The 24,823-nt window shown below is 47.7% G+C and overlaps 2 protein-coding genes across 11 annotated transcripts in view; one reads left to right on the top strand and one right to left on the bottom strand.

The window, feature by feature from the left end:
- Positions 1–23,323, bottom strand: part of LOC144755580 (zinc finger CCCH domain-containing protein 11A-like) — a 525,975-nt gene extending 502,652 nt beyond the window's left edge. For 5 of the 8 annotated variants that reach the window (XM_078644672.1, XM_078644675.1, XM_078644678.1 and 2 more), the window contains exon 1: positions 23,206–23,323. The gene's annotated coding sequence lies outside the window, so the exon portion shown is untranslated. The remainder of the gene's footprint in view (positions 1–23,205) is intronic. The other 3 variants (XM_078644677.1, XM_078644674.1, XM_078644673.1) reach the window with 3 other exon arrangements.
- Positions 23,324–23,888: 565 nt separating this feature from the next.
- Positions 23,889–24,823, top strand: part of LOC144755579 (zinc finger CCCH domain-containing protein 11A-like) — a 223,659-nt gene continuing 222,724 nt past the window's right edge. Inside the window, exon 1 of one of the 3 annotated variants that reach the window (XM_078644670.1) lies at positions 23,889–24,047. The gene's annotated coding sequence lies outside the window, so the exon portion shown is untranslated. The remainder of the gene's footprint in view (positions 24,048–24,823) is intronic. The other 2 variants (XM_078644671.1, XM_078644669.1) reach the window with 2 other exon arrangements.

Raw genomic sequence — 24,823 nt, 5'->3', positions numbered from 1 at the left:
TCTAAACAAGAACAAGAAAGTATATTATTTTTATAAAAGGTAACGGTATTTTTCCAAACAGAGGTGTTGTGTCTTTATTTTAGTGGTTCATCACTGTGTTACTGTGAGTAAGACTTGTAAGTACTTAGCCAACGCCTTGAGTTAGCTGTAGACCACTACTGTGCCAGGCTACCATATGTAGGCTTGGGTAATCTAGGTCCAACATAATTGGTGTTTCAGCGGTGGGATCACGGATTTGTACTTACACTCACTTATTAGTAACGCTGTGCCAACCACGAGACCTCACCTGGAGTTTTCTCCCTGCGGCCCTCCTAATTTATCTTTTTGATTTTTCTAAATTTACTTCTGGTGGTGGGTGGAGGTTAACCTCAAGTCACTTCGTGGTTTTCTCCTGTGAGTAATTTTATACCATGGCAAAGCTAGGGGTGAATCTTAAAGAGTTGGAAGCCAATACTGTGGCTCAACTCAGGGATTGGTGTCAGCAGAACGAGGTATTTTTCAATAAAGGTGCCAAGAAAGGAGAGTTGCTGACAAGCATAAGGGCATGGTTAGAAGCTCGCCTAAGGGAGGAACCAGAAATGGAAGTGGGTGATGGGGACACTGTTACTGAGGCTGCATTGCTGAGCCAAATGGGGAGAGGGAATCTTCTGACAGGTCCCAGGCTACCTTCCAGGGCAAGCAGCAGTGTTTCAGACAGGGGCTTAACCGAAGCCGAGCTGGAAGATAGGAGGGAGGAGAGGAGGTTGAAAATAGAACTAGCCAGGATGGACATGGAAAGGGAGGATAGGAGGTTGGCACATGAGCGAACCATCAAAGAGATGGATTTACAAGCCCTAAACCGAGGATCCCCCAAATCAGAGAATGGTGGCAGCGATACCCAGACCAACATCAAAGAACCTAGACCGTACCTACCAAAAGATATTATGGCTTGTTATGTACCCAGTGACGACATTGCTAAGTGGCTAGCCGCCTACGAGGTCTCGCTAAGGGCCCATGGGATTCTGGAAGTCCACTGGGGAGGTGGGTTATACAAATACATGCCCCCCACTGGCAGGGATACTTTGTTGGCTCTTGACCAGAGTGAACAGACCTACTATCCGGCTATGAAATCAGCGCTGCTCAAGAAGTTTGGGTTGACCCCTGAGAAATATAGGCAAAAGTTCCGGGGTAGCTACAAGCTGGGCACGCAAAACTGGGTAGATTTCTTGGACTACGCCAGGAAGGCCCTGGAGGGTTGGGTAAGAGGCAGCGAAGTAGGAGACTATGAGGGACTATATGACCTCATACTCAAGGAACACCTACTCGAGAAGTGTCTTCCCGAACTAAGACAGCATCTGGTGGACAGCAAGCTGACCAGCCCCAGGAAGCTTGCTGAGGAGGCGGACATCTGGGTTAGTACCCGGGTGTCAACTAAGGGGACTGGAGGGAATTCCCAGAAGCAAGGACAGGGCGCCCCCCAGAAGAAAGAGGGAGGGGAAACTAAGAGGGAGTTCTCAAAAGGGCCACAAAATACTTCACAAGGAAGGGGCAGAGGATTCATCCCCAAGAGTAACCCCCCTCGCAACCCTACCCCTGGCCAAAGCCAGCAGCCAAGGGTTGTTCATTGCTTTGAGTGTGGTGGTGTGGGACACTATAAAGGAGATGTGAGATGCCCAAAAAGACCACCCCCTCCCACTGGAGGAAAAGCCCCGGGAATCACTAGTGTAGTGCTCGGGGAGGAGATGCCTTTGGTTAATGGAGGGGAGCGGGCGGGTGTCACTTTAGTGTCCCTGGGAGATAAGGAGATGGTTCCCAAGACCCAGCTGCCCTCTAATACCATTAAGTATGAGCAGTGGGTCACCATCAATGGCCGTAGAGGGGAGGCTCTGAGAGACACAGGAGCCAGCATGACTATGGTAAGGAGTCAGCTGGTGTCTCCGGAGCAGGTCATCCCAGATGTACTCCATCCCGCCGTAATGGCTGACGGCAGATTGGGCCACTATCCTGTGGCTGAGGTTCCCTTTGAGTGGGGAGGGGTTGCAGGTCCACTTCGAGTTGCCGTAAGCCCTGCCGTGCCTGTTGACTGCCTGTTAGGGAATGATATGGAGCACAATGCTTGGAGGAGGGTGGAATACCAGACTCACTCTGAGATGCTGGGACCCCCTGACTGGACTTGTGTCAGCACAAGGTCCGCGACTGCCCGAAGGGGGAGTTCATTGACGCTGGAGCCTGGAACAATGGCCCAGCCGGCTGCCAGAGAGGAGAAGGACAGGAGGCCGGAGGACCCTGCCTCGACATCTCCACCTTGTGAGACAACTGGACCACCTGCGGAGGTGGATCTAGAGTCCACAGGGGAGAATGTTGCTTCCCTGGAAAACCTACCCATCCCTACTGAATGGCATGTGGAGGGAGGTCCTTCCAGGGAAGAGTTCTGCAAAGCTCAGAAAGAGTGTCCTACTCTCGAGGGGCTGCGGCAACAGGCCAAAGCCCAGGCAGCAGGAAACATTGCAGGGAGCTACCAGATTTACTGGGAGGATGGACTCCTCTACAGTGAGCCCAAGGCACCTGGACATGGATCATCCAGGGCCTTGGTGGTCCCTCAATGCTTTAGAGCCTTTCTACTGGAACTGGCTCATGAGATACCATTGGCAGGACACCTAGGACAGGACAAGACCTTTGCCCGGCTTGTCCCCCATTTCTACTGGCCTCGAATGAAAGTGGCGTCGGATACATATTGTCGGACGTGTGTGTCTTGCCAAGCCAGTGGGAAAACTGGGGTGAAGCTAAAAGCTCCCCTGGAACCACTACCCGTCGTTAGCACCCCCTTTGAGAGGGTGGGCATCGACATTGTAGGGCCATTGGATCCACCAACTTCAGCTGGACATCGGTTCATACTGGTTTTGGTGGATCATGCCACCCGGTACCCAGAGGCAATACCTCTGAGGACCATCACTGCACCTGCAGTGGCAAGGGCCCTGATGGGGATTTTCACCAGAGTGGGTTTCCCCAAGGAGGTCATTTCCGACAGGGGGACTAACTTCCTTTCAGCATACATGCGGGCCATGTGGAAGGAGTGCGGCGTTACCTATCGGTTTACTACTCCCTATCACCCACAAACCAATGGTCTTGTGGAAAGGTTTAACAAAACCTTGAAAGGTATGATACGGAGTCTTCCTGAGAGCCTACGGAAGAAATGGGACATCCTCCTACCTTGTCTCTTGTTTTCCTACAGGGAAGTGCCACAGAAGGGAGTGGGCTTCAGCCCCTTCGAACTTTTGTATGGGCACCCTGTAAGGGGACCTCTCAGCCTGGTGAAAGACGGATGGGAACAGACTCCCAGGAAGCTTCCCCAGGATGTGGTGAGCTACATGCTGGCCTTCCGGAGCCAAATGGCTAAGTTGTGGAAGCAGGCTTCAGACAACTTGGAGGCCAGCCAAGCCGTTATGAAAGAGTGGTATGACCACAACGCTCACCCAGTGGAACTGGAGCCTGGACAGAAAGTGTGGGTAATGGAACCTGGAGAGCTAAATGCCCTCCAGGACCGTTGGACAGGCCCCTTTGAGGTTTTGGAGAAAAAGGGGAAGTCTACCTATTTGGTGGATCTTAAGACCCCGAGGCAGCCCCTCAGGGTGCTGCATGCCAATCGTCTCAAGCCACATCATGAGAGGCCCGAGGTTGTCCTAATGCTGGTGACCGATGGAGCCGAGGAAGAAGAAAGTGAACCTCTCCCTGATCTTCTCTCGTACAAAGAAAAAGATGGATCAGTGGAAGGAGTGATTCTCTCGCCAACCCTGACTTCTGAACAGCAAAATGATTGCCGCCAGATCCTGGAGCAATTTTCTCCCCTGTTCTCCCTTGTCCCAGGTAGGACCCACCTGTGTACCCATGACGTGGACACAGGAGACAGCCCACCTGTGAAATCTAAAATCTACCGGCTGTCGGACAAGGTGAAGGCCAACATCAAAAGTGAAGTCGCCAAGATGCTGGAACTAGGGGTGATTGAACCTTCTGGTAGCCCTTGGTCTAGCCCGGTGGTTTTGGTACCAAAAGCTGCCCCACCAGGCACCACACCTGAATTGAGATTCTGTGTGGACTACCGAGGCTTGAACTCAGTGACTAAAACAGATGCACATCCTATCCCACGGGCGGATGAGCTTATTGACCGGCTGGGAGCTGCCCAATACTTAAGTACCTTTGACCTAACTTCAGGGTACTGGCAGATTTCCCTTACCGAGGAGGCGAAGGAAAGGTCAGCCTTCTCTACACCTGAGGGACACTACCAATTTCGGGTGATGCCCTTTGGGCTCAAGAATGCCCCTGCCACTTTTCAGCGGTTGGTGAACAGGGTCCTTTCTGGAATGGAAGCTTTTTCTGCTGCCTACCTGGACGACATTGCTGTCTTTAGTAGCAGCTGGGAGGACCATTTGCAGCATCTGCAAGCTGTTCTGCATGCCCTGCAACAGGCTGGATTGACCATCAAGGCCAGCAAGTGTCAGATCGGACAGGGGTCGGTGGTGTACTTAGGTCACTTGGTGGGCAGAGGGACGGTGCAGCCCCTCCAGGCAAAGATTGAGGCTATCATCGCCTGGGAGCCCCCCAAGACTCAAACAGAGGTCCGAGCCTTCCTGGGCCTCACTGGATACTACCGTCGCTTCGTGAAGGGGTATGGCACTATCGTGGCCCCCCTCACGGAGCTTACTTCCAAGAAGCAACCCCGACGGGTAGTCTGGACAGAGGCTTGCCAGCGAGCCTTCATGACCTTGAAACAAGCATTGTGTTCCGCTCCCATTCTCAAGGCCCCTGATTTTGCTAGAGAATTCATTGTCCAAACGGATGCGTCAGAACATGGCATTGGGGCAGTGTTATCGCAGCTAAATGATGAGGGCCTGGATCAACCCGTGATCTTCCTGTCCAGGAGACTACTCCCCAGGGAAAGGAGATGGAGTACAATTGAGCGAGAAGCCTTTGCGGTGGTTTGGGCTCTGAAGAAGCTGCGACCATACCTGTTTGGTTCGCACTTCCTAGTTCAGACTGACCATCGCCCCCTTCGTTGGCTGATGCAAATGAAGGGGGAGAATCCCAAGTTGCTAAGGTGGTCCATCTCCCTACAGGGAATGGACTTTAGAGTGGAACACCGACCTGGGGCGGACCATGCCAACGCAGACGGTCTATCCAGGTATTTCCGCCTTAGTGATGAGGACTCCCAAGGGGTTGGGTAGTTCTCCCCACTTTCAGCTGGGGGGGACGTGTGTTAGACCTGTCTGCTTCTGGGAAGACTCTAACCACCATGATTTATTTTTTTTGTCCCCCTTAGCCTCCCAGGGTTTCTATTTTTATTTTTACATGTGTCCATCAGGAGTTTTCAATGCTGTCAGGGGGCTAGGTGCTCCTTGGCGATGACGCCATTTTTCCCTTATAACCTGTGAGGCCTAGTCAGGCCCCTTGAAAATCTAGGGACATCCAGAAACCTAAAATGGTGTCCACCAACTGCCATAACGGACACTACTGGAAAACAGGCCATAGGCTAACATAGGGAATTTTCTAGAAGCAACCAGTGACTTCTGCAGGTCCCAGGCCACCCTATAAAAGGCCAGTGACCAGCAGCCATTTTGTGCATTTCTTGGAATGACCAGTGTGGAGAGAGGCGACTGGAGGAGGAGGATTGTGCACTAGTTGTGACAAGATCGACCTGCGGGGCCGGCTGTCGCTGTACTGGGAAGTGCCCCCACCTTGGCTGACCAAACCCCACTGTTTCAGCAATCATCTTCAAGTTATCAGAGACTCTGCGACGAGTCCGTTAAGGTCTGACATCCCTGAAGTGTGGCTACCAGGGACCTGTTCCACCCATCCTGAAGGTCGTGGGTATAGAGTTCAATTGAGACCCAGCCCAAGCTAACTGACCCTAAATTCAGGGGGTAACAGACAAAGATACGCGTGACTGCAGCGCTCCAGTTCAACACCCTCCCCTGTGGGTGAAAGCGGCAGAACCAGCTGACGTCCCTACCTGGAAGCGACGCTGCCGCCGAGAGCATTTCCTGACGTGAGGGCATCGGAAGAGGGAGAGCCCAGCTGTCTTGCCTCGTCATTTGAAGAGCTCCGTTGAGGCGCCGGAAGAGGCGGGAAGCGAAGCAGAGCCCAGCTGATCGCCTGCGAGGTGGTGAGGAACGCCGTCGCATCGGACGAGGTGCGCAGAGCCGGAACCGGCAAGAAGGACCCAGCGCGTCGGAAGAGGCGGGCGCTAGGCGGAGTCAGGAGAGGTCGGACGCGTCATCGGAGGTGCGTCAAGGCAAAGCTCCAGCCAGCGGTAACACCGAAGAGGCAGAAGCGCCGCATCGGTCACCTCTGTGAAGCGCCTCGGTCTGAGGTAGGCTACTCGGACACGCCTCGACATCTGCGGGAAGACTTCCCTGGCACCGCGTGACCCGGGCAACACCAGCTGCATTGACCAGAATCTAGAAGTAAGCCGGGTAGAGAGGGAGCGGGAGGCGGAAGCATCGGGTGTCTAAAGACAGCAAAGCGGGGGATTTCAAAACAAGGCAATTGACTTGAAAGCCGCCAGAACTACATACGAGGAACTGAGTTACAGAACTGCCCAGACCACTTAAAATCTATCTCCTAACTAGATAAGAGGGGGAGAGCGGTGTGCAGGGAAAATTACAAGGCTCACTAGTAAAAACCCTTATAGCCTGTTATTAATTGAAGAAGTAGAACCTCCACCAGTAAGGTGCAGCCGGTGAATTGACCAGGGGGGAACCTTGTTGATTCTGCTTTGTCTTCTTTTAGCCACATGGTTGGGGGTTTATGCTGAGAAGATCCACCCCTGTGGTAGAGGTCTGTTGAGTTGAGAAGAAGGCTTAGAGCTGAGGGGTAATGTACCTGCTTAAGAGTGGTTAAATAACATATTGAAACTGTAGAGTGCAAGCTCCTATCTGTAACCTCATAGTGGAATAGTGTTTTGTACCATAGATAGCCACTTATCACAAATGTAATGTACCTTTGAATCTCATATATTGACCTGGAAAAGTATTGAATGTGATTTGAAATCTATGAGAACTGTATAAATTAATTATACACTGCTTTTATTCTAAACAAGAACAAGAAAGTATATTATTTTTATAAAAGGTAACGGTATTTTTCCAAACAGAGGTGTTGTGTCTTTATTTTAGTGGTTCATCACTGTGTTACTGTGAGTAAGACTTGTAAGTACTTAGCCAACGCCTTGAGTTAGCTGTAGACCACTACTGTGCCAGGCTACCATATGTAGGCTTGGGTAATCTAGGTCCAACAATGGCTTTATGGAAAACAATGGTGTTTGGTTTCAAACACCTCGTCTTAATAAATCTGTACTGTTGCCAGCACTAGCTTATGACATGCACCCAGAGGGCACCTTAGAGGTGCCACGTGAGAAACTACCACTGTAGTGTGCTGGCTGACTGGTACCACCAATCTGCCACCACATAGGAATTTTCTGGCCCCCTGTAGGTGGGAGTCTACACTCTCTAAAGCCAATTACTCCTACTCCGAAGGAAGGTATTCACACCTCCCCCAGGAGGATGACTAGTAATTTAGCATATCAACGCCAGGGACTTCAAAGCCCCTGCCACCTTTCATATGAGACCCGGCTTCCCCCAAACTTGGGAGATGCCACCTCCAGCCCTAAGGCCGGTTTGGCACCATAACAGGTGGGAAATTAGCTATGCTAGTAGGAGTGTTGCACCACCAGTCTACTCGCACCACTAAGATGGGCTTCCTGATGTGCTCCACAAAAGAAGGATTCAACCATCTTGTTTTTGATGGAATTAGGAACCTAGGCATGGGTTATGCCCACTCCTCATAGGAAGTAGTCATATAGGAGAGGAGGGGGGGTGGTGACCCCCACGGGTAAGTAGCCCATTGGCTACAATCCCACCTCCCATGAACATCCCAGAATTGAGTATTTACATGCAGCCTAGGCTTGTTCATTGTCCAGACACCAACACCGACGTTGGACGTCAGCTCCAGAGAGACCAATGTCAAGAGTGGCCCTGCTGTCCTGTTTTGTCCCCATCTTACCTACGGAAAATGCTCCCTTGTGAAAAAGACCCTCAAGAATAGAGCTACCCTTTGGGTTCCAACAGACTTGTCCCCAAGTCCCAACTTGCAGCATTTTTCTGTTATATGTTTTCTCCATAGACTTCAGCAGCAGCGTTTGAGGCTACCCTTGCAACCTGGACACACCAGGGCTGGTAAACCAAGACTGCTGGTGGTTCTAAAGACCTTAGCACCTACTTACCTTAAGTCCACAAGAACAACGCTGCAAGTCTCCTTATGCAGTGTGTTTCTTACATAGGATAACATTACCAAATTCGAGGCTCATGCATCAAATCGGGCGGCTGTATTTTCTGTTTTTCTGAAAATCGTTAACTCAAAAAGTACTTGCCTAATCTTGTATATCTGTGTGTCGAACTGAATATAAAAATCTGTTATCTTTCTAAACTGGTGTTGGATTTCCTTAACGAGTGTGCGTTTCATTTATTGCCTGTGTGTGCAACAAATGCCCAACACTCCCCTCTGATAAGCCTATGGCTGCTCGCCCACGCTATCAAAACAAGAGTACATGGGGATTGATAAAGCAAGCCCCTGTACACTTGTAAGGGATACCTGGACTCTCTGCACAGTGCACCTCCTTTTGGTACATCAAATAGAGAGCCAGCTTCCTACAATATCGAGATAGTAGTGTAGTGTCTCTGGCACTGTTGATGAGAGGAGAAGAGTTTACGTCATCCGGGAGCAGAAAGTTGATTACAATTTTCAACTGAGGATTTGATATGTTACTGACTGACTGACTGAAATATTTGTAGAGCGCACGAATGCCGCGGCGTCTTGGCGCTGAAGATACAAAGAAGGAGGGAAAGGCAGAGGGGCAGATCGGTTTAGATAAAAAGCCAGGTCTTTAGATCTTTCCTGAAGGTTGTTTTAGACTTTTGGGCGCGAAGTGCAGGGGGTAGCGAGTTCCAGATTTTAGCTGCCTAGTAGGAAAAGGACCCCCCCCCTCGGGCTCTCTTCATTCTGGGTTGGCAAAATAGGTCGTGGGTGGCGGACCTCAGTGAACGCGAGGGTACATATCGGGGCAGTAGGTTATTGAAGTCATCAGGTCCCTTACCGTGTAGAGATCTATGCACCAGGCAAAGAGCTTTGAATTGAATGCGACGTCTAACCGGGAGCCAATGCAGCTCACGAATAGCTTTGGACGTGGGGTGGCGTCTGGGGAGGTTCAGTAAGGGTCTGGCCGCCGCGTTTTGGATAGCCTGAAGTTTAGACAGCTGTTTTTCTCCTGCTCCCAGATAGAGGGAGTTACAGTAGTCTATCCGGGACATTACAAGGGCTCCCATCACCGTTTTTCTTAGCAAGTCCGGGATGTAGGGTAGGACTTTCCTGAGCAGTTTGATGCTATGAAAGCAGGCGGAAGTCACCCGATTCACCTGGGCTTTACATTAAAGTTCTTTATCTAATATGAAGCCATGGTTTCCGACCGGGTCTACGGGGAGAGGGCAAGCGCCTGCTTCGGGGGGCCACCAAAGGTCATTCCAGATGGAAGGTTTATGACCGAACTCGATGACTTCAGTTTTGTCTGTGTTCAGTCTTAGAAAGTTATTGCTCATCCAGTTTTTCACCTGGGTGAGACAGTTCCTAAAACACTCCGCCGTGGCATCAAAGGTTTGAGAGATGGACACAATGATTTGTGTGTCGTCGGCGTAAGACACCAATTGTAGGCCATGGTATCTAATCAGGGCAGCTAAGGGAGTGACGTATAGATTGAATAGTGTAGGTGACAGTGACGAGCCTTGTGGGACTCCACCCGGTAGAGAGAATTCAACGGATTGTAGTCCATTCCAAATCACTTGGTTAGTGCGGGTAGTTAAAAAGGAGGCGATGAGGGCCAGAGCAGGGCCAGTAAAGCCTAGGGAAGTAAGTCTTTTTAATAGGACGGAGTGATTTACGGTGTCGAAGGCCGCTGTGAGATCTAATAATATCAGGGCCGACCGCCCGCCTTCGTCCATGGTTTTACGATTTTTTTCGGTGGCTAGGATAAGGGCTGATTCCGTGGAGTGTAGGGGTCTGAAGCCGTGTTGTGATGGATCAAGTAGCTTCTTTTCCTCCGCATGCCGCATTATTTCCTGGTTCATGGCTTTTTCTAAAGTTTTTGCGGGTATGGGCAGACATGAGATGGGACGATAGTGTTTGGGCTCAGAAGGGTCAAGGGAGTCTTTTTTAAGAATAGGTCTGATGCAGGCCATTTTCCAGTTTTTTGGAAACTCACCTAGAGAGATGATTTTATTAAGCAGAGGAGTCAGGGTATTTGCGATGGTCTCAGGGATTAGATGCAGCACATGGGGGGGCAGGGGTCCAGTGGAGAGCCTGATTTCATCTGGATAATTAGGTCAAACACTTGCTGTTTTTCAAGTGCAGAGAAGCTGGAGAAGCAGGGGGGGTTATGACGGTATGACCAACTTCGTCAGAGGGTGTTACGGATACCATGGTGCTAAGGTCATCATATACTGTTTGTACTTTCTTTTGAAAGAAGGTGGCCATTCCATCGACGAAACACTGATCAGGACTAAATACTGTGTCTCGAGGAGTTTTTGTTAAGTGGGCAACAGTTTTGAAAAGTTCCCTGGGGGAGTTTGCAGAGTTTTGGATTTTTCCTGTGAAATAAGCGGATTTAGCTTGGACTATTGTGGTTTTATACTCCTGTAGAGTTTTTAAATATTCCAGTTTTTTCTCGTGGCTATAGTCAGAGCGCCAGGTCCGCTCTGCGAGTCGGCACTTAATTTTGACTGTTTTCACCTCGGCCGTGTACCATTGAGCGGTAACGAGCCGTTTTCTGGGTTTCTTTGATTCGATTGGGGCCAGCTCATTGATTGCATCGGTGATCCATATGTTGAAGTTGGAAGCCCAATCTTCGCTGTTGCCACGTACAAGGTCGGGGGGATTTCTATCCAGAGTCTCAGCAAGTAGGTTGGGGTCAAGTTTTTTCCAGGGGCGGGATTTTTCAGGAGGTTGGTAACTTCTGCGCTGGGTAATAGAGTTTTTTATTTGTAAGTTAAAGAAGATGGCATTATGATCCGACCAGGGTATGGGGATGATAGATAAGATTTTAATGGCATAGCTGTTGGAAAAGATCCCATCGAGGGTGTGCCCTGCTGAGTGGGTGGGTTTGTCAATCAGTTGCTTCATGTCAAAGCTAAGCAAGTTGTCAAGAAGAGTGGCTGAGTCAGAGTCGTTATTTGACTCTAAGTGATAGTTGAAATCACCTAGGATAGTATAGGTGACTGTGTCAAATGTGGTTTCTAAAAAAGTGTGTAGAGCTTTAGTGAAGGGATCTCTGGGGCCGGGGGGACGGTACACTAGCAGTCCCTCGAAAATCAGGCAGTTATTTTCTTTGATCTTAAAGGTCATGGCTTCGGCCTCTAAGTCTAGTGGAGGGGAGGCAATTATTTTGAGGTGTGATCTATAGATTATCGCGATTCCTCCACCTATAGATCCAGTTCGATTCACGCATTCGACAGAGTAGCCTGCGGGCGTAGCGATATTCCAGTCAGGACCAGAGGCCTGAGATGCCCAGGTTTCTGTGAGGAACAGGAGATCAGCATTGTAATCAGTGAGTAAAGCTTCAATCTCATGTTAATGCTTCGGCATAGACCTTACATTAAGTAATATGCATGAGAGAGATCTATTCCTATGTGACGCTGGAAGAGAACAGTTATCCAGAGTAGTAGCCTGTAGTTGGTTGGTAACGACAGGCTGCGCTATCCTGTCAGAGGGCGAGCTGGACAAGTTAGGTGTGATAGTCTGTGGGGTGATTGGTATTGAAAAACCGCAGGAGGGACAAATGGGGGTAATGTCGGTGTTACTGAGATCAGTTTTAGTAGGGTGGTCGCAGCAGCGTGGGTCAAACCTACATAGGTCGAGTTTAGGGTATTGTAGGCCAGGAAAACGGGCAGGACTTCTGGCACTAAGCGCGGACGGGCTGCGCTCGTCCGCTGCCGTCCGGTGATTGCACATGTCTTATGGGGGTGAGGCGTAGGTGGGGGGCGTGGCCGACCGTAGTGGGCGTGGCCTTGGGTGTCCCCGTCAATGTGGTCACAAGCAAGTAGGTGAGCCGCGGCAGCGATAAATCCGCTACGCGGGAAGCTAGTTAGGGTGCAGCTACTGTTATGGATGCCCAAGGAGCAAGACGAGTTTTAAAACACAAGAAATTGCACAATTGCTAAAATAATTAACAGACGATCTGTCTCCCGGCTGTGCCTCAGGAGGGTTGTATCTTTTACCGCCGCGCTAGCAGTCAGCGCATTAAATAGGCGTAGGTGTGGGGGGGTGTGGCCGACCGTAGTGGGCGTGGCCTTGGGAGTCCCCGTCAATGTGGTCACAAGCAAGTAGGTGAGCCGCGGCAGCGATAAATCCGCTACGCCGGAAGCTAGTTAGGGTGCAGCTACTGTTATGGATGCCCAAGGAGCAAGACGAGTTTTAAAACACAAGAAATTGCACAATTGCTAAAATAATTAACAGACGATCTATCTCCCGGCTGTGCCTCAGGAGGGTTGTATCTTTTACCGCCGCGCTAGCAGTCAGCGCATTAAATAAGCGTAGGTGGGGGGGGGGGGCGTGGCCGACCGTAGTGGGCGTGGCCTTGGGACTCCCCGTCAATGTGGTCACAAGCAAGTAGGTGAGCCGCGGCAGCGATAAATCCGCTACGCGGGAAGCTAGTTAGGGTGCAGCTACTGTTATGGATGCCCAAGGAGCAAGACGAGTTTTAAAACACAAGAAATTACACAATTGCTAAAATAATTAACAGACAGTCTGTCTCCCGGCTGTGCCTCAGGAGGGTTGTATCTTTTACCGCCGCGCTAGCAGTCAGCGCATTAAATAGGCGTAGGTGGGGGGGGCGTGGCCGACCGTAGTGGGCGTGGCCTTGGGAGTCCCCGTCAATGTGGTCACAAGCAAGTAGGTGAGCCGCGGCAGCGATAAATCCGCTACGCGGGAAGCTAGTTAGGGTGCAGCTACTGTTATGGATGCCCAAGGAGCAAGACGAGTTTTAAAACACAAGAAATTACACAATTGCTAAAATAATTAACAGACGATCTGTCTCCCGGCTGTGCCTCAGGAGGGTTGTATCTTTTACCACCGCGCTAGCAGTCAGCGCATTAAATAGGCGTAGGTGGGGGGGCGTGATCGACCGTAGTGGGCATGGCCTTGGGAGTCCCCGTCAATGTGGTCACAAGCAAGTAGGTGAGCCGCGGCAGCGATAAATCCGCTACGCGGGAAGCTAGTTAGGGTGCAGCTACTGTTATGGATGACCAAGGAGCAAGACGAGTTTTAAAACACAAGAAATTACACAATTGCTAAAATAATTAACAGACGATCTGTCTCCCGGCTGTGCCTCAGGAGGGTTGTATCTTTTACCACCGCGCTAGCAGTCAGCGCATTAAATAGGCGTAGGTGGGGGGGCGTGATCGACCGTAGTGGGCATGGCCTTGGGAGTCCCCGTCAATGTGGTCACAAGCAAGTAGGTGAGCCGCGGCAGCGATAAATCCGCTACGCGGGAAGCTAGTTAGGGTGCAGCTACTGTTATGGATGACCAAGGAGCAAGATGAGTTTTAAAACACAAGAAATTACACAATTGCTAAAATAATTAACAGACGATCTGTCTCCCGGCTGTGCCTCAGAAGGGTTGTATCTTTTATCTGTGAAACTGCTATGGACTGGAGACAAATCAGGATTCTCCAAAAATATGTTGCGATAAAATTACAAGATGCATCTCTAATCTATGCCATAATTTTATTAGCCTACCTAGTTGTGACATGGATAGGGAGAAATGTGGGTGGGTAGAACGCTGGGATAGACAACCACAGATGGGTGTGAGTGTTTGCATCAATTAGTGCATAAGGCTTAATCAGAGCATATTGATACAAATCTGGTACTTGTGTATGTCCCCTGTATTGGACCCCGAGAAAATCCTCAAGGCTTCCACAGATCAGTGATAGATGTCCTTGATGTTGTATTTCTGAAGGCAGCTGGAATATATGTGTTTCCACTGCCCTATGCTGCACAGCTTCTGTTTGCAGCTATAGACATACCACAACAAGCATTTACAATGCAACGGTCTCGCCTTTGCAAAAGTTAGAGCTATTAGCATTGTGAATTACAAACTTTTTTTTTATGTGCTGGTTTTGAAAACAGATAAATAAATGGCATTGTCATTTACAATGCCAATAGCTTAATCTCTCGCAAATGCGAGACCTATTGCATTTGCACACACACACGCACGCACACACACACACACACACACACACACACACACACACACACAGCCACACACACAGCCACACACACACAGCCACACACACACAGCCACACACACACAGAACCACACACACACAGAGCCACACACACAGCATCGTTCCTCTATATGGCTATGGAACTCCTCTGTGACTTGCAATATTCTTATAAAGTGCGGCAGGGGGTACTTTGTTCCTTATATTACAGGAGACGTGAGAACGTGACTGCACTTAGGAAATTAGAGATCTATCTTTATACAGGAATTACAGGCTCCCATGTAGTACAATAGGTTTATTTGTGGTCTCCTTACAACCCTGAGGATTTTCAATATTGACCTTCCATTAAATATCTACTGTAATAGGTCTGCTTCAATGCCACTTTCTGAGCCATTGCATTTAAAGATGGCACTTTAAATGTTCTGCTTACTGTTGACTTTGAGACTGGACCTGCAGATGTCGCTGCTAATTGTGGAAGAACCTGTAAAAGTATAACTATAACTTTTCCCAATTATACATCAGAATCACACAATCACAAGCCACCCTATTCTCCAAGTGAATATTGTTGCAATAGCAAATTCCTTTACTGCGGTGGGAACTGTAGGACAATTAATACATGCTGGACCATCTTGTCTCCTCCCTTGCCCCAATGGGATCTTACATGGAAGTGTGGAGGAGAGTCATGGCAGTGGCGACAGAGCTCTGCATGATCTGAGCTGCTGCTACACAGTAAAAAGTTGGTGAATACTGTCTGAGTGAAAGCTGTTATCCAAATTGTTAAGCAAGTTTAACATTTTCAGATTGGCTGAAATCACTTCCATTTTGTCTAAAACTTGCATTAAATCCACTTCAACAGTTCCTCTAGGAAGGGAACAGACAAACATCTTTGCTGCATTGGCACCAAGTGACTACCATGGCTGTACACGTTAGCCACTTGAGAGCGTTTGAAAGAAGTAGGCATTATTACAAGGTGACACATAGTAGCAGGTCAGTTTTTGACGCTAATAGAGTATCCGGAGGTAGCCCGAAGGTGTGTTTGGCAAATTGAAAATATATTTTCTTGTTTTGAGAGTTACTAATTTAGAGTAGCCTTACATTGTCTGTACTGTTTTCATTTTCCCTTCTTTAATGTGACTAGTTAGGGGGTTGAAGTTACTGGATGACCTGACAGGGGTTGGGAATTTGAGCTCTGTTTCTACCACTAACTGTCATTGTTTAAACAGCTTTATTCTGTTACCCTGACACCAAGGGCATATTATTGGCTTCCACCTGCCAAGCAAGTAATGTTTCATGTCCATGATGTCTGCACCAATGTTTATGTGCCATCCCCTGATTTACTACGAAGAAGCATTTACCTAAAGAACTCAAGGAGGACATAATTGGCCAACCGGCGTGCTCCATTATATGTTTTTTTACATTAAGCACAGCCATGAGCCCTTCTCACTTCGTGTCGACCCCTTCATCTTCCTCAGTGTGTCAAGCGGCCAGATGGATGAAATCAGAGGGGAAACCTCATGTAAAAAGAGAACGGAGTCAATGAAAGGTGTCTTAACTCAGTCCACAGACAAATTCAATCTTGCAGAGTGGATTGATTTCACAATACTACTTGTGAAAACCAGAGAGTACGATTTGTCATGGCTCAGAGTAAGAACAGTGGACAGCCACACACATAGAAAGCCACACACACAGAGCCACACACACACACAGCCACACACACACACACACAGCCACACACACACACACACAGCCACACACACACAGAGCCACACACAGAGCCACACACACACACAGAGCCACACACACACACAGAGCCACACACACACACAGAGCCACACACAGAGCCACACACAGAGCCACACACACAGAGCCACACACACACAGCCACACACACACAGCCACACACACACAGAGCCACCCGCCACTCTCCCAACTCACGGTTGAAGGTCGCTCACAGCATCCACTACAAGAGCGTGGTGCTTCTGTCCCCCAGGGGTCGCAGCAGCACTGACTCGAGTAGGATGGCCGCCAGGGCCTTGCCTCCGCAGGCAGGCAGATCGTCCGTTAATGTAGATAGCCCAGGCCGCTAGCACCTCTGGCGCTGCTCATACCTGGACTTCCACACGCGCTCACTGAGCAGTTGTTCCGCTCCGGCGCCATCAGGGAGAGGCAGCACAGTCCGCAGCGGCTCCGCCAAGCACACCCGGACAGTCGAAACGCCGGCCGCACCGTACCCACTACAACGCCAGGTGCCCGCCGGCTTCAGATGTGTCCCCACCGCTGCTGATGATGTCGCCATGGCACACACGAGTCTCAGGAGCACGAGAGGGCTTTGTTGGGTGCTGTACAGCAGGTTGCACTCCGAGTGGCTCACCAGATTCCACTGGGCAGCTTCTCCTCCTCCTTCCGGCGGCAGCAGCAGCCAATCCCAGCGCGGCGGCGGGTGCTGCCAGCCTGTGCTCGAAAAAAAAAAAAGTGATGGAAAGCGAGGAATTTACTTCTGCCGGCAAAGGGAATCCTCAACCGGCAAAGGGAGTCCTCAACCGGCAGAAGCGCTCCGAAAACGGGGTGATTGTTGTCCGGGAAAAAACACAAACGGCTGCAGAAAAAAAAAGCAATGGAAAGCGAAAGCGAGGAAGTTACTTTTGCTGGCAAAGGGAGTCCGGAACCAGCAGAAGCGCTCCGAAATGGGTTGATTGTTGTCGTTTCATGAAAACGGTGCAAGCCTCGGGGGGCAAGAGTAAGACAAGAGAAAGGGGTCCGAGCAGGCAACCGGGAGAAAGAAGCCGATGTGGTGGAAACACCACCATGTTTCTCCGAGGCGAAGCAGAAATGCCTCGGAGAAACGCACGGTCATTTTGGGATTCGGGAGCGTGTTTTTCTTTCTCTCCTCTTCCCATTGGCTGGAAGGTAAAATTCCAGCCAATGTGAAGAGGAGAGAAAGAAAAGAGAAAGTAAGTAAAAAACACACACCCGAATCCCAAAAAGACGGGGCTTGAACGGAGTGACGCCCCTCGCCTCCAATGGCTGGCCTCCGTTTAGGAAGCCAGCCAATGGAGAAGAGGGGCGGGTTCAAGCCCAACTCTCTAAAACATCAGTTTTCTCCCAGCGAGACTGCGCAAGCGCAGCCTTCGCTAGGCGAAACCTAAAAAAGCGCATACAGATCTATTTAGCCCCAAGTATATATTATAACAATGCTTAAGAAGGATGTCATTCTAAGTATGACGAAAACAAGGTGGTGAGATGAAACCATGATTTTATGACAATATAAACTTTGGTAGCATGAACATGGACTACACAATGCTAGAAAAAGGAACACCCTCATGCCTTTCTTAAAAAGAAAAATTATACATTGCTTCAGGAGGAACTGTTCTATAAACATCTTGACCTTAGGCCTGATAGGAAAAAAATTCCCAACAATGATCAAAATAGATCATTTTAAGACATGCCTCCTGCGCAGGTCTCCGTCACCCCCCTCCACCCTTTTTTACTTCCAAGCAAAGAATTGCTTATATCTAGGCTTGTTATCAACTCACAAATGACAACATTGGGAACAATATTTATTTAGAATTAGGCATTGAATGACATGCCGAACACAAAAATATTTAGAAGCAAAAATCATGAATAAACTTATAGTTGGCTTACTCAAAAATTGCTTAACATGCACCACATGAAATGAAAATAATTATTTTAAAAATTACATACATAGACTAATTCTGGCTGCGTACCTACTAGATTCAATAACTATAAAAAAAGATTACTAGCAAATTTCCAAATCAAAACTAAAAAAAGTTCTCATTAAAATCATTGGTGTTAATATATTTTTGAGGACAGACATCTTTTCTTTTGAAATGGGCGCATATGGGGCTTCACCTGCGAAAATAAAGCCATTGACTGTCAGTCCTCTAGGTTTTAGAAAAAGTGTCAAAGAGAGGAAATAGACATTCAGGGCAAGTACAGGGTTTTACAAATTTTTCGTTGACCCGCAGACATTTGCATACCATAGAAAATTTGGCTGCATGATTTAGTTTTATATAGCGCGAACTTGACCCGGTATCGGGTATCTGAGCACTTTACATAGCACCAGTTGCGTTACATGAAGACACATTATTTTTGTGGGGCACTGGGAGATTAAGTGATTTTCCCATAATCACAGGATGTTCAGCGCCATTGCCGAGACTCTAAACCGGTTCCCCAGATTCGAGGTTGACCACCCTAGCCGTTAGGACAACTCCTCTCCCTTGTCATTGTCAAATAAGGTACAGTCTGTGTCTACCAAATCTAGCACTACAAAAGCAAAACAATCAAACTGAGCACTGAAAACTTTCATATGCCACCCAAGGTCTCTTCAAAACGCTGAACATCAGGGATAAGGAAGTGAAACCAATAAATAATCTTTCAGATTTATAAGTTAGCATGGCCTTGGTCAGAAGAAATAGATAAGATGATGGGTCTAGGAGCCTATAGAGTTAATACATTTTGTCCTGCAAGATACAAGCATTTCTGGAAAACATTGCATTGGAGGCAACAGTAAGGTATTGCGCCTGTAACCAGGGTCCACTTGAAGTAGAACGTATCCTCAATAACAGGATCCTTCCTCAAATTCAGATTGTAAGGCGGCAAGGGAAAAATCTGGGTCTAAAATCCAGCTCTCACTGTGCACCTTCCTTTACTCCTTGCAACTACCATCACCACACCAATCTCTAGAGAATGAACAGCACATACGGTGGCAAGACAGCCTTTTTACATGTCATCATCGTTAATTAGGCTTTATCAGCTTCAAGAAAAACCATAAAAGCACCACAAAATACATGCCAAGCCAGAATTTCTTTTTACAAAAAAAATCACTACAATATTTTACATATAAATGAATTAAAAATACACATCCTTAGCTTTCTGAATAGTAACTGTGTCACTGTACAGCATATCAGTAATGTACAAAGTTGCTGGAGAAAAAAATTAAAGAGCTGGCCTACATTGCCGAAAATGCATGGCCTTTAAAAGGGGTAATACATATTGCTTCCTCAGTGCAGCATGAAACTTGCAAAAGAACATAGAATGCTTTGTTTCTATCACCATGTCTCCTAGAATACGCCAACGTTTACTATGGTTGACACAGATGATGGCACTCGACAATTCCATAAATGTCAGGTATATCGGCACCTTCTTCACCACAGTATACTTCCATGTGAACAAGTTTCGGTTTAAACATTGTTCGACGGGTCCCCTCCCTTATAAAAATCCATACTGTAGCTCTGCAATCGTTTGCTGATTCTCAACCCAGTCCTTTATTCTTGCAAGCAAAAATTCTCCCCAGAACTTTTACCAATGACTCTAATAGAGAGATGGGACTTTACAGGTAAGGGTCCCCACAATTAACTATTTTGAATATGGGCACAATCACTGAAAGAGACCATGTTTACAGAATCCCTGATCTGCACACAGAATTCAGCACATTAGTCAACAGTGGGCCCCAGAGGTTTATATTAGCTGTAAAATAAGTCAGTAGGTATACCACTAGGTCCTTGTACATTCCTACTAGCTATCGTCAATGGCAGCTGTTACCGCCTCCAGGGCAAAAATTAAGGTACTGAAATCATGTATGTATATTGCAGCCACGCCATGTGGCTCAAACAGCCTCCCCATGCTCCACCTACGGCGCAGAAACAATGCTACTAAAATGTGCTACCAAAGCATTAGGAGGGATGGCTCTCTCTACTGATGTACAAAAGGGGGTGGTGATGGATGGAGCATCTGAACCAATCAAACACTCACACCCAGTCAAAAGATCTGGGTTTGATCCATCACCGTTCTTTAGCCCACTCTGCCACCCCAGTTCAGACATGGCTATATGCAAATCAGTCTGACCCTGTGCCTCATGGGAACAGTCCAGCCCGAACTGCCAAGCCATGCCTTCCCTGGACCAGAAACAAGCTTCCGAGGACCGGTTTCTGGCATTCCAGCCGTCTTCAGCCCGGCTTGCTTGAATCCAGTGGCAAAGTGAGCAAGGGACTCACATCTGAGCATACCCTGCCACACTTATGGCGGCCAAAGCGGTAACGATGGATGGATGGATTTAGGCCCAGATCTCTGTACTGGGGTGAATGTATGACATTGTTCTGCATTCTGTCCATCAATTGTTGTTTTTGCATCTCTGTACTGATGGGCAGCATCATCTCTAAAATATAGGTTATTATTCACTTTCCAAAAGGCAGCACAATCATTTACTTTATATGTAAACAATAGTGTTGCTCTTTTATAATCTTCTTCCTCCTTTGTTTGAGAATGGCCCTATACATCTGTACGTAAGATTTTACTTCTTTATTTCTGGATGCTTTATTAAGAGACATTTTTACTAAAGTGTGTGCTTTAGTACAATTAGTATCAAACTTGCCACAGGGTTTTGGATTCCCTCATTTCACTGCATCCCTAAGTCCCTTTTTGATGATGTTGAAATGTTCTAATAAACCACTTTTGATTTCCCCACCTGCTCATCTGGACATGTTAAAAACAAAAAAGTTAAACTGTATAATGCCTTTAATCAGTCTCTCCAGATCTATAGAACTCCATCTAAGAACAATATCATGACTTGAGTCAACATTCAAATTTCCTAAATGAACCTCTAGGCCATTCTCCTGAAAGGCATTCTAAGTTATAAAAGTAATACTTAGGACATTATGATCACTACAAAAAATTGACATAAGTTTTGATGTTACAAAGGCGCTCATATTACTAGTAATCAGCACGCAATTGAGGATAGAACTAGTCCGTCTACCTGAAAAGGTACATTCAAGAAGAGCAGGCAGAGCAGTGCACTCGTTAGCGAAGACAAAGTTGCATTTGAATATTAAACTGTTAAATCCCCACTCCAAATGGGCTGATCAGTCTTTAAAAGCTTCTAGGAGCAAAAAACGACTTAGGACAGGTACATTATAATCTATTAATTGCTAGAGTAGTTTGGGGCATATTTAAAGGATAAGTCGGTTGCCGCCCTTTTTACAGGTCACCTGCCAGGGACTGTTATCTACCTGCTTCTACTATTTAAACTGGTCCGTTTGGTTTAAAAAATGGTCTGTTAGTACCTTGCAACCAGGTCCAGTGCCCCATCAATGCAGGACATGGATGATGTGTTTGTGTCTAGCTTATGTTTAAGCTAAGCGTAAAGCACATGTGCATGACTTACAGCGCAGGAACCCCTACTGATTTCTTCTATACGGAAGATAAGAAGGAGGCGCGCAGGGACCCAACCATACAGCAAAGTAAAGTACAATTCCTGAGTCCTTTGTAGATGGTAAGTGGAAGAATAGAAGACAAAGGGCCCTTCTGAAGTGTAAGGAGGGGCCCGGACCAATTTTTAATCCAGTCTTTCCCAGAGATGATATCCCCAACAATTTAAGAAGTAGAAGAGGGAGGAGGTCTCTCACTCTATGCACTGACAGGAAGATTCCAGCCCCACCACACCTTCCTGATGACACCAGAAAACAGTGTGGCTTGGTCCAGGGAATAAATTAGGAAATTAAAGAAACTAGTCCCAGAGTTGAACCTATGGATTTGCAAACGTGCTGTAAGAGAATATAAAAATTGGGCAGAAACTGTAAAAGGATTTTCCATTGGAGCCCACTAAACAGCGATTGACCTTGGACAACCAAGAAACTTTCTCCCAGATATAGACATACCTGAAGTGAGGAGAGCTAGGAACCCATATGCTATGGAAATATATTTTAAAAAGTGAAATGTTTCCATTTAAGGCTTTAGTTTATGTTGGGAGGCAAAAAACAATAATTATGTTCCCCTTTTTAAAACTAAACCACATCTTATTCAGACTTGTATGGATTTCTTCTAAGATAAACGTTACCATCTTTAAATGCTGGGGGCGGCCTAAATGGATCTAAAAGCACCAAGCTAAGATCTGCTAAACAGCTAAAGAAACCCCACATACCTCCACCAACACGCTGAAACTCAATCAGATCGTTGAATATATCCTACTCCAGACGTGGATCCCTTACTCACTTTGCCATTGGATTCAAGTTAGTCCAAGTGATGAGGGGTGTTACACCGAAACCTGCCCAGGAAGGTTGTTTCCAGTCCAGGGAAAACCTGGCTTGGTACTTTGGGCTGGACTGTTCCCATGAGGCACAGGGTCAACACTGATTTGCATATATAGCTGGGTCTGACCTAGCGTTGCGCAGTGAGCTAAAGAACAATGATGGATTCAACCCAAATCTGTGACTTGGAGCGAGTGTCTGAAAAGTTTCAGCACCCCCTCCATCATCAACTGTGTTTGCTGTATATCATAAATAATACAAGTGGCAGCAGAACACTTGGCATATCGGTCGGTAGGGGCAGTCCAACAGACATCCAGGATTGTCGCGCGTCCAACGAGGATTTAAACCGATTTAGGATGGTCCCGACAACCGAGACTGAAGCCTTAACAATGAAAAAGAATGGGTGTTTGCCCCCAACTTAAAATACATAAAATATAGTTAGCGGAGATAACGTGCTTCTTCACTCTGTTGAATCGCATTTCGACTGGGTTTATTTAACGCAAACTAACAGTCTGTATATGATATAGAACGGCATTCTTTTTTGCCGCGAAATGCGTGAACAGCTTTTTCTACATACAGATGTACAGATTGTTTATGTTTGGTTTTAGACGCGGATTCCAAGATGTTGGCAGCGTCCCAACCCTGAAAACCTCCATATCTACTTCAGTAAATTTCATACGTGGTTGAGAAAATCAAAAATAGAAAAATGAACGTTAACGAGAAGACATAAGAGGGAGGCACGGAGACTGAGGTGGGGTATCCAAGAAGCGGTGCGACGAAGCAGGACACGGGGCCTGCCGTACACAAGCCGATAATCTGTCTCTAATAAACTCATGGAATCAGGCAGAGTTATCAAACGTTGTACTTACCTCCCGTACGATCTACAGACGGAGAATTTAAAACACCAGATCACCCCAGCCTTCCATCAACTCTCCGGCCCTTCATAAGCTGAAAACAGCACGGGCCAATTGGAAACCTGGTTTGTACTGACTGACAAGCAAGAGAACCATACCGACAAAGAGTTGGTGGTTTGACCGCCCTCCACAGCAGTCAATTGGTTAAACAAAGAATAGACCGCACAACGGAAAAGATTAGTCATTTACCCCGGAAGTGATGCACCGCTCGAGTTCCTTAGAATATTATTAGCATTTATGCCTAGACTTTTTAATAAAACAACTTATGAGGATGCAGGCGAAATTGTAGACATGCAAACTCCACTCGACAGGGCCGCCAGTTCAATAGATATCACTTTTCTCAGAAAGTTCTTCTTGGTCGTTTGGTTTTGACCCGGGTTGTCCTGTCTTTGGGGGTAACACGCTCTTTTAACACAAACTTGGGCTTTGATCGCTATGTGTAAAGTTTAATTCTCAACAAACGCTAACTGCAGACCGTGGAAAAGGGGCAGGCAGCATATATAGATTTATATATAACTAGAGTTCCCTTTGCCGACGCAAGCTATCACTTCCGGTGGTCAACCCGGTGGTAATCTCTTCCGGTTAACGCTGTTTTCTAACCAATCGCGCGGTGAATGGGACGGCACAGTAAAAAATACGTCTTCCTTATATATCCTTTAAGCATGTCAGTCAGTATAATCTAGAGTGCCTATTGGCTCTCGATGCTTTTCAGTTTTGGAGTACGTTTTACTATCTGAAGCAAGGCAAAAGGATTGGGAGGAAGTGCATTTTTAAGGCGCTCCGAAGGAAGATGGGAGGTAAGATACCTGTGCGATAACGCCTTTTGATTCGAGAGTTAGCGTATCCTATTTTGTTGAATACTTTGAGTTGATGTACTCTTCACGCTGCAACACATTCGAACAGCTCACCTGACGCCAATAATACTCCTCAACCTATTGACTTTCGAACGAGGTTAAAGTTGATCATTTGTGGTTGGTGGGCTTTTCGATAACAAGGGTGGTAACTTTTTTTTATGGCTGTGTTGGCACGGCCGGTCCTTGGATTTTTGGGGCCCTGGGCAACAGGGAATGTGGGAGGCCCCTGAAATTTACACAAGTGACACCTTCTGATCTCGGGGAAGCCCCTTTGTGCAGACTACACCTGGGCTGAAGCTCCTCTCAGCCACCCTCAAGCACCTCTTGTAGAGCCCATTTCAGACTGAAGGTGTGAGACTTGCTTGGGGGCTGAGTTAAACCTGTGTGAGCTAAATTGCTGACAATGGACGTCCTGCAGAGTCTCTGAATGGGCAGCGGAGAGGTGGCCCCCTCCCCTAGGCCTTCTCACACCATCCCTTAGAGTCCCCAGGAGAGGAGCCCCCTCCGGCCCAATTGTAAAGAGACGCATTTCTTTCACGCTGATCGGCAGGGGTACATGAGGACTGATGGGGTTTTGCCATTGTGCGGGGTTCCTTCCTAGTAGGCAGAGTGCGAGGCCCTGGGCAGCTGCCCACACTGCTTATTCCTTGCGCCGGCCCTGTGTGGAGGTGTTTGCACCTGACCTGACCTCGCTCCACCCGCCACGTGGCCCACCTGCG

Source organism: Lissotriton helveticus, chromosome 5_1, assembly GCF_964261635.1.
Source record: "Lissotriton helveticus chromosome 5_1, aLisHel1.1, whole genome shotgun sequence".
Classification (NCBI taxonomy): Eukaryota; Metazoa; Chordata; class Amphibia; order Caudata; family Salamandridae; genus Lissotriton; species Lissotriton helveticus.
This window is presented reverse-complemented; position numbering and strand designations above follow the sequence as displayed.